The sequence below is a fragment of the Silene latifolia genome, chromosome Y (genome assembly GCF_048544455.1).
Source record: "Silene latifolia isolate original U9 population chromosome Y, ASM4854445v1, whole genome shotgun sequence".
Lineage (NCBI taxonomy): Eukaryota > Viridiplantae > Streptophyta > Magnoliopsida > Caryophyllales > Caryophyllaceae > Silene > Silene latifolia.
In genome coordinates, this window is record NC_133538.1 from 324,551,837 (window position 1) to 324,570,808 (window position 18,972).

Below are 18,972 nucleotides of genomic sequence, written 5' to 3' on the forward strand. Positions count from 1 at the left end.
AGGACACAAGCTCCAACAAACTCCCACTTGTCCTCACAAGTGTATGTGCGATAACCGATTCTCATATCCTAAAATTTCTCCCACTCAATGTAAAACAATTTGCAAATCCGTATTCACAAAGGTCGTATTTTACAAGCGATCATTATCAAGAGTGGTTTCCCCGACTAGAGAGTAACTTAACTGATAAACGAATCATCATTCGAGCATGGCCATACATTTCAGTTACAACTCCTCGAGTGGCCCTGAGAAATAACTATACCTGATAAAGGTTGGATATTTTCCTCAACTCGAATCCTGCAGATATAAGCACAGTATGAAATGACCCAGAAAAAATCTACTTAGCCTCCAGTTACGATAGACCGTGAGAAAGAAACCAAAGTCACCCAAAAACTGACTTAATCTCAAGAGACGGTCGATAGTCAAAAGAATCGACTCTAGGAACACAATGGATGTCCTATCCACGACCTGGCACCGAATGTTTTTAAACATTTAGGACTCTATTATGTTGTCACAAAAAAAATTTGTCCTACGAGGTATCGTTATAATCTCGCATCTGTGATCGATCAGTCAACCGTTTGACTTATGGCTCGTTGAAATCACCATCAATCGACTACACAATATAATAGCCAGAGTTATTAGCTCTTGTAGGCGATTACGGACCAAAAAAAATATAATGTAAATCAGTTCACTTTGTGGTGTTCAATGCTGTCAGTACAATCCACATGAAAACAAAATATTATATTAAAACGATGAAGTTATAAATAGTATATGAAAAAGATAATGTATCAAATCCATAATCAACTACTACAACTCAGGAACACGTTTAATTCCCATGGAAATAACGTGCCCTTCATGCTTATCAAAATTCAACGGTTTAGTGAGAGGGTCCGCGATGTTATCATCCGAAGCTATCTTGTCAATCACTATCTCTTCTTGCTCCACGTAATCACGGATCAGGTGAACTTTCCGATGTACATGTCTAGATTTGTTGCTAGACTTTGGCTCCTTAGCCTGGAAGATGGCACCTCTATTGTCCCAATAGATGGTGATCGGGTCATTCGAACTAGGAACTATCGTAAGTCCTTGTAAGAATTGACGCATCCATATTGCTTCCTTAGCTGCTTCCGAAGCGGCATAGTACTCGGATTCAGTGGTAGAATCTGCTACAACACTTTGTTTGGAACTCTTCCAACTGACCGCAACACCATTAAGAGTGAAGACGAACCCGGACTGAGATTTAGAGTAATCTCGATCCGTTTGGAAGCTAGCATCTACGTAACCGATTGCGCATAGCTTAGTATCGCCTCCATAAGTCAATACCCTATCCTTAGTCCTCCGTAGGTACTTGAGGATATTTTTAACAGTTATCCAGTGTGTTTCACCTGGATTCTTTTGGTACCGACTCGTCATACTCAATGCATATGCCACGTCTCGATGTGTGCATATCATGGCATACATGATTGATCCTATTGCAGATGCATAAGGAACACGACTCATGCGCTCAATCCCTTCAGGCGTCGTGGGTGACTGAGACTTGCTCAACTGCATCCCAAACGTCATTGGAAGGTTCCCCTTCTTGGAGTTGGTCATGTTGAACTTCTCAAGAATCTTATCCAAATAAGACTCCTGACTAAGTGATAACGTCCATCGTGATCTATCTCGGTAGATACGGATTCCCAAAATACGTTGTGCCTCACCCAGATCTTCCATCTGGAAATGGTTCTTCAACCATTCTTTAACCGAAGATAGGAGAGGAATGTCATTCCCAATCAAGAGTATGTCATCGACATATAATATCAAGAAAAAAATCTTGCTCCCACTCGACTTGATATACAAGCATGGTTCCTCGACCTATCGAGTGAAACCATACTCTTTTATCACCTGGTCAAAACGATGATTCCAACTCCGAGAAGCTTGCTTAAGTCCATAAATGGAACGCTTAAGCTTGCATACTTTCTTAGGATGTTCAGGATCTATGAAACCTTCGGGTTGCACCATGTACAACTCTTCCTCCAAATAACCGTTTAAGAAGGCGGTTTTCACATCCATTTGCCAAATTTCATAGTCATGAAATGCGGCAATCGCTAAGATTATCCGAATGGAACGTAACATGACTACAGGTGCAAAAATCTCATCATAATGCAATCCGTGCACTTGAGTGAAACCTTTTGCCACTAGTCATGCCTTATAGGTATCTGGTTGCGCGTCTACAGAACGCTTAATTTTGTAAAGCCATTTGCACTGTAGAGGTTTTACCTTATTAGGTAAATCAACTAGATCCCATACGTCATTCTCATACATGGAGTCAATCTCGGATTGCATGGCTTCGAGCTATAGATTTGAGTCGGAACAGGCCATAGCACCTTTATAGGTAGCGGGTTCATTACTCTCTAGGAGTAAAACGTCATTCTCCTCGACCATACCAATATATCATGCGGAGGATGAGAGACTCTACCCGACCTCCTAGGTTCCTCAGGAATATTAACCATATCATCAGTTGGAGGAACAACTTCCTCCATCTATTCCTCGGTTGTTGGTTCTGGAATCTCCGACAGCTCGAAGGTTCTATTACTCGTCTTGTTCTCGAGAAATTCTTTCTTTAAGAACGTCGCACTAGCCACAACAAAAACTCGATGTTCGGTAGGCGAATAGAAGTAATGACCAAATGTTCCTTTTGGATAACCTATAAAGTATGTCTTGACCGATCGCGGGCCGAGCTTATCCTCGTGTCTCCACTTGACATAAGCCTCGCAGCCCCAAACCCGAATAAAGGACAAGTTAGGGACCGTTCCTTCCACATTTCATATGGAGTCTTGTCGTGACTTTAGTCGGACTTCGGTTAAGTATAAGAGCAGCTGATAAAAGAGCAAAACCCCATAATGAATCAGGCACTACCGTGTGACTCATCATGGATCGAACCATATCAAGTAAGGTTCGATTTTCCGTTCGGACACACCATTTAATTGAGGTGTTCCAGGTGGAGTTAACTGTAGAACGATTCCATAGTCTTTAAGGTGAAACTCATTTGAAAGATATTCGCCACCCCGATCTGAACGGAGTCCTTTAACCTTTCTACCCAGTTGGTTTTCAACCCTGTTCTGGTATTCCTTGAATTTCTCAAAGGACTCACTTTTATGCTTCATTAAGTAGATATATCCGTATCTACTCAAATCGTCCGTGAAAGTGATAAAATATCTATAGCCATCTCTAGCGGTAATTGACATAGGTCCACAAACATCTGTATGTATGAGTCCTAATAGGTCACTAGCACGCATTCCAACACCTTTGAAGGAAGTTCGAGTCATTTTGCCAATGAGACATGATTCACACGTGCCATATGTAGAAAATTCGAATGCAGGAATAGTCCCATTATCGACGAGTTTCTTTACGCGTTTCTCATTTATGTGTCCCATTCGACAATGCCATAGATAGGTTTGATCTTTGTCACCAACTTTTAATTTCTTATTATTCATGTGTAATACTTCCGTGGTTTGATCTAAGATGTAAATTCCATTCATGAAAACCGCTTTGCCATAAATCATTTCATTGAAAGAGAAAATACAGCTATTATCCTTTATTAAAAATGAAAATCCGTCTTTATCAAGTACGGAAACTGAAATAATGTTCTTAGACAAACTGGGTACATAATGTGATTATTTAAAAATAACTCAAAACCACTAGGGAGTTGGATTACATATGTTCCCTTCGAGACACAGCAAGCAACTCGGCTCCATTCCCGACTCATGCAGTCCACATCACCCTTTCCGAGAGGTGTGATGTTTCTTAGGCCCTGCAAATGATTACACAGATGAGAACCACAACCAGTATCAAGTACCCAAGTTCCAAAACTTGCATGGTTAATCTCAATCATATGAATATAAGATGACATACCAACAGGAACGCCGCGACCTGCTTTAATGTCCTCACGGTACACGGGACAGTTCCTCCTCCAATGTCCAGTCTTGTGACAATGGTGGCACTCAATGTCACCGCCCTTGCTCTTTGCCTTGCCCTGTGAGACACTAGTCTCACCGGGCCCACTCTTACCGTTTCCCGGCTTCTTGAATTTTGGCTTACCTACAGTTAGGTCGCCTGGAGCTTTGCCCTTACCTTTACCCTTGTTGGAAATCGTGAGAACATCCTGCTTCATGCTCCCACTCAATTTCATATCCTTCTCGGTCTATACGAGAAGGGAGTGTAGCTCATGAGGACTCCTTTTCAAGTCATTCATGTAGTAGTTCGCCCTGAAAAGGGCAAAACCATCGTGAAGAGAATGAAGCATTCGGTCAATGACAATGCTCTCACTGATTTTGCAATCAAGTGCCTCCAATTTATCGACATTCTCAATCATGTTAAGAATGTGTGGGCTAACCGGTTGGCCCTTTTGGAGTTTCGCATCAAAGAAGCGACAGGTATGCTCATAAGTAACGATTCTCGGTGCTTTTGAGAACTCGTTAGTGAGCGTGGTGAAAATCTTGTTCGCACCTTAGGCAATGAAGCGTCTCTGCAAATTGGTTTCCATTGCAAAGATGAGTACGTTCTTTATCGCACCCGCTTCCATAACGAAATCACTATAAGCAAGTGACTTGTTAACTTTCGTATTGGGGGCTGGTTTGACCGGTATTGGCTCAGTTAAGTACTTGAGCTTACCGTCAGCAATGGCAGCATTCCGTAGTGCTGCCTCCCAGTCCGCAAAGTTGGACCCATCATTCTTCAGTCGCGTGTACTGATTCATGTTGTCCATAAAAACATTCAGCCAGGACTCGCGTCCAAGTGTAGCACTTGGCATTGGGATTTCGTTATTTCCAGCCATTTGTTGTAACAGTAAAATAAACGTGTTCTACACTGCGAAAAGAAGAATAAATAATAAGCATGTGCATCGATTTTAATTTAAGTCTAATGTAATACTATTATAACGCGAAGACTCATGCATTTATACAATTGACCTTCCTCAAGAATTATATAAATGATCCCAAGACTCAATTATCTGTAAATTGATAAGTCAACCTTTTAGCTAATTCTACTGTTAGAATTCTTGGTCAATAAATTTCTGTAAATTCTATCTTTAGTCCATCATAATCACGAGAAACTCTTCGGACTATAATGTTGAGATAAACTAAGTCAACACAAACTACTTACCCAACGTAGAAGGGGTCATATTATGCCTACCGACGAAGAAGGGATTCATATTTGTTTGCCCTTATAAAGACTAGTCTCAATTTCCGGTTTTAGAGGAAGATCCTATCAACTTTGTTTTAATTCATTTTAAGTGAACTAATATCTAGCATGCGTGAATGAATAAACTAAGGTGATGGCTTAAAAACATGTGACATCTGTATGTCTATGAAAACTAACATACAACCTATATGTGTCAATTTTCATGCATTTTAGTAGGTGGTTTGGTTTTAGGCGGAATATGATGCATTAACTAGCATGTTAATGAAAAGCAATAAGAACGGTAAAACGTAAAACAAAATAAAGTCCTAGTGTGGCCTATCCTATCAAAATGAACATAAATACAACTTTGGAATCCATCCATGGACCCGAGAAGCTTGTCTTGATGTTCCATCTTGATCCATGTAGCGGGAGTGAGCTCCAATCTCCATCTTTAGTCTTCTCAGAAATTACAATTTAAAAATTACATAATAAACCTATTTACATTCGAATTTCAAAACCGTAATAAATAAAGAAAACCAAAACGGAGATACGAGATCTCAAATTACATTAAAAAGTATGTTCCCATCATTACGAAAACATAATTTGACTAAGGCCACACTAGGTATTACAAATTACAACCGATTGCAAAAATACGTAAATAAAACCATTCAACGATTCATTCAACTAAAATAAAATGCATCAACTAAAATAAATTAAACATACAAGACATAATTCTTTAATTATGTAGATTAATTTTATCCAAACCACCTATTTAATTGATTAAATTAAGTGACAATTCCTCACTTACTCACTATTAACTTAATCTTAATTCATATTAGACTTGTAATATGAATTTAATCCATCAATATTTTAAACTGCTTTAAAATAATTAGGTATCTATGAATTATGAACCGCTTCACAATAATCAATTGGCCAAAAACAAAACAAACAAAACAAAAATGCCATTTTTATTTATTTGTTCTCGGCAAATAAAAAAAAAACAAAAAAAATTTTTTTTTTATACTCCAGCTCTCGGCATAGCTGCAAAAAAAAAACAAATTTTTTTTTTCTTTTTGCTGCTCACGGTTGAGCAGCCCAAAACCAAAAACAGAAATCTTTTTTTTTTCTCTTGGTCACGGCAAACCAAAAAAACGAATTTTTTTTTTCATGGCTAAAAAAAACGAAACAACAAAAAAAACAGAAACCCTAATTTTTTGTGTCTCGGCTGGAAAAAAAATAAAACAGCCCCAAATTTTTTTTATCAATACGGCATTATGCCCTAATTGCAAAAACATGATATTGATGAACAAAAATCGTTTATTGTTGCTATTAACAAGATTGGCATATTCATCTTATAATTTAAACATGTAAATATATGAAAACATGATTCTAAACAACAATTTAGAACTATTTATGCCAAAAACATTATAGCAAAAAAAACAATTTTATCATCAACAATTAGACGATTTCCATTTACATTATGATTTAATCCTCATTAAACCTAACATCTACAAATTTATCATATGATTATTTTAACTGATTAAAACAACAATATGAAAAATCAAAATGGAAATAAATCATCAAACAAAAAAGAAAAAAACCGGATGAAAAAAAAAAATTTCCCTCGGCCAAAAAACAGCCGAACCTTTTTTTTCTTTTTTTTTCGAAACCCTAAAATTGTTTGCATCCAATTTTATGAAAATCATCAAAATAAAATCCGTGGCCTTTGCTCTGATACCACTTGTGGGAAATAATCTGTATACTTCCCTTTAAATTAAGGATTAAATCGAATATATAGTGATGATAACTAGTCATAAAATAAATTGCATAAACAAAATCGTAAAGGATTAAGAAATAACCTTCGGTCCTAGCTTTTATGGCCTATGAACAATATCGCAATGATATTCTCCTATCAGTTGCACCCAAGACGATATGAGATATGCCCTTTTGATTTTGCTAAAATCGATCCCATTTTTCTATAAATTGCTAGGGTTTTTCTTTTTGTGTTTTTAGATGAGAGACAAGAATGAATTAGAAAATTTAGGGTTGAAAAAATAATCTCCCTACTCCTCTTATTTGCACCGAAATAAGGAAGTCCAAGGGGAGATATTTTTCTCCTAATTTCGGCCCATAATACCGAAATAAAGAGAGATTATTTTTCTCCTTTTTTCGGTTATTTACCTACCCAAAAATAAGGATATTAAATCTTCTTATTTTGGTAGTATACAAAATGTATAAAATGTATTAAATATAAATTGTCATTTATATTATACCGCATTAATTAATACGGGTCAATAATAATTTATTATGACAATATCGTATAATTTATCATTTGCTGATTAAATATAACCGATTACATTTAATCAGGAATTAACATATTAATTCGTCCAAGCTAACATTATATACATTAATTAAATATAACTTATTATATTCAATTTACGAATTGACAGTTAATTCGCCTCAGCTTATATTATTTAATCAGCATTAAATAATCGTCTCATCAACACAGTGACTAACTGTTTAGTCATATAAGGCATCAATGTGATTATATTTTCATACAATCATATTTTTCAAACACATCCTTTAGGTATGACTTTTAGGGACCAGTTGATCACCGCCATCTGTATGATAATAACGTCAAACTTTCTAGCAAGCCAACCGTTATTAGGTAATCGTTAATCAACTGATAAAATACGAAGTATACCCTTGTGAACCTATAAGAGATTTATAAATGTTATCACACTAATTTTTGGAGGACATAAGCTCCAACACCCCCATCATCCCCCATATCAGTAATTGCATTATAAACAGTAGGGATAGTAACATAATTTGTCCCTTCTACTTTAAACTTCTTCCGGAACTCGGCTTTCAACGTTTCTTGTGAAGACAATACGCTATGTCCAGTGTAAACAACCTCAACCTTATCACCACCATTTGGCAATCCAAAAACATCATACACATAATCTTTTGACAGAAAAAATTTGACATCTCTTGCTTGAAAAATATGAGCAGTAATATTAAAGTGTTTTACAAACAATGGTATAACACTCAATGGTAAACTGTTCACTTTAAAATCAAGAAAACCACCAAATCCGATCTCAATGACAGCCTTTCGCTGATTTGGACCAAGTTGTTTTACCAGATTAAACAAACCATTAGGACGACAGCTCACTTTAATGTTTAAAGACTTGAAAATGGAAAATCAAGCAAAATATAAAAAGAGTAACACATCAAATAAACAGAAACACATAACAAGGGGGCAGGACACATATACTCACATGTTCAATCTTGGAGTTCGGGAACCTTCGAGCTTCTTTTTGGAAAATTTACTTTTCAAAGCGTTTCAAATCGACTTTATTACCATCTCCGGGCTCCCTGCTACGTTTAGGACCCATTTGTTTTTATCAACTGAGCAAAGAATACAAAATTATCAGAATAAACACAAAAAATATGACAACAACTAATACAATAACTGAGTTTTAATAATACAATAATCGCATCATGATGTAATACAATAATCGTACTTGACTAAAATGATAACTAAATAATACTACGTATAGAATAACTAAATTACTATATTACAATAACTATCCCAATACATTACAATAACAACATCAATATATTACAATAACAAACTTTTCATATTAAAATAACTGGACTTGACTAAAAGATGACTTTAAAACACTAACCAAAGATCAATATCTAAAATAATACTCATTACAATAACTGGTTTTCTAAATTACAATAACTAGCACAGATACATTATAATAACAACATCAATATATTACAATAACAAAAATAATTCCAAACAAAACACACATTATGTTCATTAGAATGTACAGGAATTCAAGACAAAAAGAAAAACCTCAAGAAAAGATACAAAATTGAAAAAATGAATTACGAAACCCTAAATTATGCGAAAACAATGAAAAAATTTAATTTAACAACAAAAACAAAACAAATTAAACTATATACTAAACAAAATGAAGAATAAACACAGCAAATAAAAGAAAATCAAGTAGAAAACAAGAAGAGGACAAATGCAAAATCAGCGGAAAAATTTAGAAGGACGAACAAATTGAGTTCATTGATTACCTGTTGAGAGAAACCGAAAATGGAGTAGATGGACGAACAAATTGAGCACAATAACTGAAGTTCAATTGACGAGAAGCACGAACGAAAATGGAGAACACCAGAAACTGACGAGAAATGGAGAACAGCAGAAACTGACGAACGAAAATATGAGAGAGAGAGAGAGAGAGAGAGAGAGAGAGAGAGAGAGAGAGAGAGAGAGAGAGAGCAGAAACTGACTGAGAAAAGTGGGAAAAAAAGAAGTTGAATTGTAAAAATTTGGTTTATATATGAGATGTAAAATTAAATCTCAGCCACATATCTTATGTTAGATGAATGGTCTAGATTTAGAGGGGTAACTCACCAAAAGTACCCTAATTCATTTGATCCTATTTATATATATATATATATATATATATATATATATATATATATATATATATATATATATATATATATATATATATATATACATATATAAACACAAAAATTACGAAAGCATGTATTACTTGTCTCACGATTATAAGCATGTACGGGACGTAAGTAAAGCAACCATGTTCATATAAATCAGAAATAAATTAACACGCAATCATCAAGCTAGGAAAGGCGTATACAACACACAACACCAACAAGTACGATTTGATTATCATGCTATTATCCACATTAATGCTCATACCACTTCCGTCACAATTCCAAGCCCAACCAATGTACCGTCACCACTTTTATCCTATTCATACCATACCATACTTCTATTGAAATCACAACTCTTATGAAGATGCATAAAATAAAGCATACAACTTAATTCTACCATCACCAGACTACTCGGTCGAATATCAGCAAATACTCGGTCGAGTACTTGGTACTCGGTCGAGTATCAGATGCTCGATCGAGTTTTCGAGGCCAGAATCTGCTATTTCACAACTCACACTCATGACATGAAAAATTCACCTGCAAAACACGTATCACACCAACAACCAAGGCTAGAATTACGGTCTTAACGACCCAAACAATACGGAGAAAAGAAAATAAGTATTGGCCTTATGGTCGGTTACAATCATCCAAAGTAAAATCATAAGTCAAGAGAGATACGAAATCCAACAAAATATCCAATCAACCAAAACAAACTAAATCAAACGGAGCTCAGATGTCCGCATCCTCATCCATATCCTCGCCACCACCTGTGCCGGATGTCCCGGCTGTGACACCCCGCGGTAAGGCGGAAAGTAAACTACTAAATATATGCGGAAAATGAGAAGTTTTTAAAACTTTTATTTAATAGATAGAGCTTAGCATGCGGGAGTCACTAACATTCAACGAAAGGAAAATACGGAAATAAAAACGGGGGTTTAAACAAATAAAATGGTCAAAAGTGGGGAAAATATATCCCTCGAATGACATAATGAGAAAGGTGAGACTAAGCTGTGAACAAGTAAACTAAAAGTTCGGGGTACTCGCTAGCTCACACGTCTAACCCCACATAAGCCTCTTCACCAACCTGTACCTGTCATTCATGTAAACATGAACGCCACAGTCAGTGGGGAGTAACTCAAGGATCCTTCCAGCCACATTAAATCGATATAAACATAACAAAGAACTCAGATAGGTAAGCATGTTAATTAAAATGTAAATAACTTGAAACACGAGAGAACACGGGATTATATATATAATGGATTAATAAGAGAAGACACAATAGGCTAATAACTAGGCAATTTATGGACATACTCAATTAAATAAGAAGGTAAAGAAATGAGATGTAATTAATTATGGAAGTATGTCATATGCAACCATCCGACTATGCAATATCTTTACTAGCTACCCTTAGATTCACTTTTCCCTAGTAGGACTACGATAATAATACAGTCCTAGTCCTATTATAACCTGGCCAGACTCGACATGCGGTAGAATGGTCCGCACCCAAAACTCAATCGACAGAACGGAAGTCGAGTACCTAACTCTCGGCAGAACGGCCAACGAGAGCGGCGAAAATAAGATAAGATATCCAACTCTCGGCAGAACGGCCAACGAGAGCGGCGAAAATAAAATAAGATATCCAACTCTCGCCAGAACGGCCAACGAGAGCGGCGAAAATAAAATAAGATATCCAACTCTCGGCAGAACGGCCAACGAGAGAGGTGGAAATAAAATAAGATATCCAACTCTCGCCAGAACGGCCAACGAGAGAGGTGGAAATAAAATAAGATATCCAAATCTCGGCAGAACGGCCAACGAGAGAGGTGGAAATAAATTAAGATATCCAACTCTCGGCAGAACGGCCAACGAGAGAGGTGGAAATAAAATAAGATATCCAACTCTCGGCAGAACGGCCAACGAGAGAGAGGCGGAAAATAGTCAAGCAAGAAGGCATAGCATTATGGCATTTTCCACAAAGATACAACTCAGCTCAAGTAGCTAGTTACAATGAACCATGCATACTTGAAATATGATAGACACATGAAAATAAGTAAGCATTAACCTTCATTAAATGTGCTAGGTCGATTCATTAAATTTTTATTTTGCAATGAATCAATAACAGTATTTGAAGAGGAAGTTTATCATTTCAAACTAAGTAACTATCAGAAATTCAGGATTTCAATGCAGTTTTTATATGACGAAGTTATTTTGAAATCTTACACTTCCCTAGGTTATCATAAACAGTTAGCCAGCGGTCAAATTTAAATGTGCCTACTTTCCTATCATGTCCCTTATGTTCTTTTGGCCTTATCACATTTTCCTTGTTGGTACATTCAATTCAACTCAGTACTCAAGAATTCCATCTTGGATAATACGAGTATATAACACACAAAAATGCTAACATGTGAGTGATAGTGACTATGGCTGCCTATACTTCCCTCACATAAGTTTCTGTCTCCTGAAACATTGGTCTAAGAGTAAATGTAGTGAATACCTCCTAAACCTAGAAATTTGTGTGTATGACAAACAAATTAAGGCCACTAGCCGACAACTACGGACATAAAACTATTGTTGAGGAACATGAAACAATCTTTCACCTATATTTGTCCAACACTAAGAATTGAATGAATACACTGTCCTGCTGTCGTTCTTTTCATCTTTTTCTTTCCTTGAGTTTCAGACATAAAATAAAAATATTGTAGCTGACCCAAAACAGACTGTGTACAGCACCTACAAACGCCACATTTTCCGTCTCAAAACAGTCCAAAACAACATAATTTCGTGCCAAAAACAGCACCAACACACGTCCTATTCTCGTCCCAAAATGGTCCCCATAAACAGCACCAATACCCACTGAAAACGACACCTATACCGAGTCCATTTAAGACGAGTTTTAAGACATGAACAAGATAAAATCACACAACCAATCACCATTTTCATACCCCACTTTCACCAAGAAGAAAGAAGGCATAAACTTTCTTCACAAATAACATGTAAATGTAGTATAAGACCGTCACATTCTACAATAACTCAAAAATTGCATAAAGATTGGAACTTTAACACAAGTAAGCATCAAACACAACAAACTAGCACACAAAACCGACTTAATGTCGAGTAATCCTATCACCGTTACCTTACTATCCTCTAATCCTAAAGAGTGTCGTCAACAATGTAAGAGTCTTCCTCCGGGTTGTCTAAACTAGCACCTAAACAACAACAAAAAACGAGTTAGAGATGGAACACGAAACTGAAATGGGGCGGCAGGGATGACGTGTGAAAAAAGGCGACACCTTTCTTACATAGAAAGATAGAGGACGAAGAGAGGAAGACAATGACGTGAGAATGAGTCGATTCCGTCAAGAATTGAGCAAGGTATGGGGTTTTTTGTGTGGAGGGGCAAGTATGTTAACGATGGTATATTTTGTTGGGGTATGTTTGCTGGAAAATAGAGGTGTAAGGAGATGAATAGGCTTTTAGATTATTAGATGAGTGGAGGGGAGTGTATGAGAGTTAGGTCCATAAGTTACTTTAGGCCCAAACACTAAAATTAAGTCGATATGTACTAAAAACTCGCCTCAAGGCCTACTATAACTTGAGACGAAATTATTATCACTATTATTATTATTACTAACATTATACGACCACGGCGATATTTTATGAAAATAAGTATTAAAATATAATTGTTTAAATAAACCGATTTGAAAATTATTTTAAAACCGTAAAGAAAAGCGCGGGTGTTACACCCGCTCCCTGATATGCTCCGGATGAGTAGCCACCACCGCCGGTCCACCTCTCCGTCTCTTCTAGCTGGCTACCATAGTTGGCTCCCCACGGTTTCGTGAGACAGCCATACTCGCAGCTCTCCGATGACCTCCGTGAGTTGCGGTCTACCCCGTAGCTATGGAACACTCCGGGTCGTTCCCCGGCCTCCTCCACCATACCAGCTGCGCCAACTCCGTCCCTATACCCTGTTTATAGGCCATCTCATGCATATTCCGCAACACCAGCATAGTAGAAATCCGCTTGGTCAGCTCCACTGATCTGCATCCTAGGGTCGTGGACCGTAGGGTATGACGAGTACTGGGTCGGGTAAAAGCTCGGTGTAGTATATGAAGGCCCGGTCTCGACATCTCTGGTCACCCTCCCTCCATGGTGCTCGCGAGGTGTAAGAACAGTCGCTTGCTTTCCCGAAGTAGTGATCGGCTCAAGCAAGTGTAGAAAGATAGTGGGGTCGATCATATTGTACTGGTGCTGAGGTCGAGGTTCTCCACTACCCGAGTCATACTCCTCTAAGTGGTTGACCACCGGTAGGTTCTCCGGAACAGGAAGTATCATCCACTTGTTCCCTTTCACCCTTCAAGCTAAGGTCCCGTCATCTAGCCTCCTAAGCCACTTAATGTGGCACCAGTACTGTTCATTCATAGTGGGAGCAGTCTCAAACAACCCAGTTTCCGATGCTGGTGGGGCCTCAAAGTCAATAAGTCTCTGAGTTAGGCGGGTTACTATGGCTCCGCGACTAAGGTAGCGGCTCTTGGATCGAGCCATAAGTGCCAAACTGGAGCACACAACCCCGGGAGCACTTTAGTAAAAGCGCTTCTCCCGTCGAGGGTTAAGATAGGACACTAGGAGCATCACCTCATGGGTGTTCAACTTACTCACATCATCCCGACCAAACAGTGTAAACAAGTCATCATCCTTAGAAACATGCGGAGAGACACATGTTGAACATCATTAATCAACATGTCACTCGAGCTCGAGGCGGGTCTGCCGATAAGATAGGGTAGGTAGCGGCCTGCCCCACTATTAGTCACAACTTCACTCAGGTATCCCTCCTCCTCGACCTCTAACCCGAGGTGTTCAGCAAACTGGTCAAGGGTCATCTCATGGTTGGCGTTCAGAAGACGGAAACTAACTATTTTCCCAATCACATCATATTCAAAAGAACTCAAGAACTCTAAGGTAAGAAACGGGTAAGACTTCTTGCGAAGGTGGTACAACCCATCCATCCCCAAAATCTCGAATACATGTGATATATCCGAGTCCACACCCAAAGTTGTCAAGATCTTAGGGTCTACACAACGAGTAGGTCTCGTGGTTTGAATCATCAAAGCCACGAAAGCAGCCCGTTGTTTGAAGCTAGCAAAGATTACCGTTGGGTACTTGTCTACTTGAGGAACAAGCGGTTCTTGACTCGATTGACCCTCCTAAGTTGCATTATTGGCACGAGTCCTTTTCTTTGAAGTTGCTCTTGGTTTCGGCATGCTGCAAAAATACAAGTTCAACATGAATTTTCCGGAAATTACACCATGGTAAAGGCGATTTTTCAGTTTATACACTTTTAAGACGAAGTTTTAAGAAGGATTTTTCTATCAAAAGACATGAATTTTCAACTTGGTAGAGCATTACTACCATCAATTGAACCATTAAGAACATCATAGTAGCAATCTAGGTGATCAAAAATCAAAAGTTTGGGCAAAACCTTAGAAACTTTCGGTACAAATCGGGAATTTTTGAGCATGGAAACTATCATTTACATGAGTAAATCAATGATTAAGAGCAATTACTACCAAGCTAGTACCATACAAACATAAATCCTTGAATTATAAGAGTAAAATTTTCAAATTTGGGGCAAGTTCCTCACTTAAGTTTAAAAGAAAATAAGGAGTTTTGATAGTTGCATTACCTTACATCGAGATTGATTAGGAAGAGCAAAGGCAAGAACAAATCTAAGAACAAGATTAGCAAAAATCACCCCAAGTTTGTGTTTGAGAGAGAAATTTTGATGAGATTTATGTGAAAAATAAGGATATGAGGCGGAAAAATAGAGATAAAAGGGTTATAGGGTTTCCGGAAAAACACGAGCTTAACCGCGAATATTTGGAGTACTCGGCCAACTACTGGACCTAATCGGCCGAGTAGCCTCTACTCGATCGAGTACTTGGTCTACTAGGTCGAGTACTCAGAGGTCAGTAGCTGGCCTAAAACGCCAGTCTGAGTACTCGACCGAGTGCCTATATACTCGGCCGAATTTTGGTTACTCGGTCGAGTATCCATTTTACTCGGTCGAGTATACCTGTACAGTAACGAAATTTGAAGACTTAATGAATAATTCCCCTACAAAACAACCAACATTGTTTGGAGTTCCACTCATCTGGAACTCGTCACGCTTAAACCTTACTTCTATCAAACATTAGGAAACTTATTGATTACACATCCTACGACGACTTGCTTACACAACACACAATGTGTTACACATAGTTCCTTTACCGAATTATCCATGTTACAGGCACACATAAACTGCTCGAATCAGTTACATTACCAACTATGTGTAAACAAAATCATACGCATCCAAACATCTATTCCATTCAAACATGTATTGCTAACTCAAGTTGTTCATACACCTTACCATCTCTTTACATGTAATACCATCCCCATCTATCATCACTTCCCTTGTCAAAAGCAACCATACATAAAACTTTAAACCACTACGTAGCTCATTCATAAGCACAAGCACACATCATTACACGATCACTTGCATCCTAGCTACTTCAACCTTTGACTCCAACACAAAGTAACTTTCAGAGAAACCACATATCACAGATTCAACACACACTTATATCCCCATACGTTTACCTTATGCGACGTTGCTGGCTTAAGCATGATGGGGCCCGGATTCTGAGATGAGGGCGCCTTCTCACCCAAAATCGACATAAGAGGGCTCCCAACACACATACACCAAGTTCATTTTAATTTGACACCCTACATTCATTTAGTTCTTTGGTTCAGGTTCCAAAATCGTCGCTCTGATACCATTTTGTAAAACCCCAACTTACCAAGGAGCCTTGACCAGACCTTCCCTAGTAAGTAAGGGCGTTACCATCTCGGTTGCCCGAGGTAAGTATATCAAATAAACAATTACAGAACGTTTATTAAATACCCTTACAGATTAAACCAACGTGACAAGGATTACAACTTTAACAACTGAAAGAACTACTCAGCATGAGAGACAGCGGCAATTTGCTAAACAGCGTGATGACTCGATTCCCTTCCATGACCCGCAAGCAACATGCCAACCAACACTTACTAAACCAACTGCTCACCATCCCCGAATGGATCACCATAGTTTTGAAAATATAAAACGGGGCCAATCACTTGTATCACCAAGATAAGGAAAATAACAAGATAACATCTGAGTCACGCAATACACATTCCTCCAAACTCCACCAGTAACCAGTAACCAACTACACACCGAAGTGTATAACCCTGTCAGGTTCCCATCGCAACAAGAGACCCTCACCGCCAGTGGGGGGGATCGTAGCCTTGCCCACCTAAGCCCCGCTCATCGCAACAAGCGTATTATAACCCATGTTCATTAATGTGCACATCCCCCTTATGACGGGAACCACAAGGGGCGAATCAAGGGCGTGAAGCCATTCCCGAAGATGACTCCACTCAGCCAAGGGCGCACCTTGCGAACCATAGACAAACAAATAACCAAGCCAATCATCCAAGAATCACAAATTCAATAACAATACTAATCATGCTAATACATCAATCATTATCGTCTTAAATCAATTAAATAGGCAACTGAGTACGGAAACCCTACCTTTTCGCTATTCTATGAAAGTGCGTCCATCAAATAAGCCAAGTAAGACTCCATGACGAATCCTTAAGACGCAGACCGATGCCGACGAAGGTGACAACTCAACTCGGTGACTCCATGTAACACCCCCTTCTTACCCAGCCAAGGTAATTGGGAGATGTTACCTTCTCGGTTTCCCGAGGTAGTGAAATCGAAGTCGCAATTGAGAAACAATTAACATAAATAAATATTTAGTGGATTACATAGACATAAATGAATAAATGAAATGAATAATACAACTCATGACTATTAAACTAATCTAATCAACTATACTCGACTCGAATGTCATCACGGCTCGTCCAATTCTCCCGCATGCTACCAAAGCTAACCTGTAAATAACTGCTCCCCATATGATTGAAAATATCATATGGATCGACATAGGACACTACGGAAATAGGTGACAATTACACAGACATAACAAACGTCAGTTTCAAAAATAAATAAAGTGTGACACGACTCGAGTGTGTGAATATGCAACATGACTATGATATGAATGAGACACTATCAAACAACCACCACCACGGTACCGGGACACGCCTAGACATACCAACAACCACACTGGTACCGGGACACGCCCAGACATACCAACCATAACAAACAGGTACCGGGACACACCCAGACGTACCGGGTCCGGAAGCCAACCGGCCCCTGCCAGACGTCGTGCCTCAACCACACGAGTCCCTCCGTGACTCAAGCCATCAATGTGCACATCATTCTTGGAGTGGGAAGCTCCAAGAGGTGACTTAAGTATAAGACAGTCTCCCAACCGGCTTACGTCTCCAAAACAACAACGAATCCTCTAACATATATCATAATAACCAATATATGAACCACACCCAACATATCATAATCATCCTCTTAATGATGTGATTACCACTAAACATGTTATAATGCAAATGCCCTAATTATGTAAGACTAACTACAACATCAACATAAACAACATCACATTATTGAAACCGAGTAGGATTAACCTACCTTTTTGCAATCTCCTCAAGCTACTCGTTTCCGGACCGAAACCGTCTCAAGGAACCGTCTCATCCTATACAAATCACATGATAACCATCACAATACATACTATACTAATATACACTACAAAGCCCCTTATTATTACCCCTTAATTACCCTTATTACACATACTAATTATTAATTAATTACCCATAACGAATTCCCCCAAAAGTTAGGGTTTAAAAGACTAGAAAAGGGTCGATCTTTACTTACAAAGTGAAGGAAATGAAGAGGAAAGTGGGAAATCTTCTAATTCAAACTTGAATCCCAAGTAGTAGGTGTTTGTGAGGGTTTAGAGAGAAGGGAGAGAGTTTGGAGAGATAAGGAGGAAGATAGAAATGATTTTAGGGTTAGGGAAGAAAAGGGTTTAAATCCCGTATTCTGAAACAGCGTCACTCGACCGAGTGCCGAGTCCACTCGGTCAAGTGGACTCAATTGGCGAGTGTACACTTCACTTGACCGAGTGGACCCACTCGATCCGCTGCAACACTACTTGGTCTAGTCTAGGTCTAGTGTAAGGCTATCCTTCCCTCCCGAGTGATCTTTTATCGGCCTAAAGGTCCTCTCACGTGTCCCAAGGTCTAAGTACGGGTACCACAAAGGCCGGGTTTTACAATATTCCCTCCTTAAAAATGAACTTCGTCCCCGAAGTTTCACCTCACTCTTCCCTTTCCGACTATTCCCTC

At 38.5% G+C, this 18,972-nt stretch overlaps 1 long non-coding RNA gene across 1 annotated transcript; it reads right to left on the reverse strand.

The window, feature by feature from the left end:
- Positions 1–10,535: 10,535 nt before the first annotated feature.
- Positions 10,536–13,048, reverse strand: LOC141626692 (uncharacterized). The gene is made up of 3 exons (XR_012536281.1): positions 12,939–13,048; positions 12,773–12,845; positions 10,536–10,729 (listed from the first exon to the last, which is right to left on the reverse strand). It is a non-coding gene; the product is annotated as an uncharacterized LOC141626692 (long non-coding RNA).
- Positions 13,049–18,972: the final 5,924 nt, after the last annotated feature.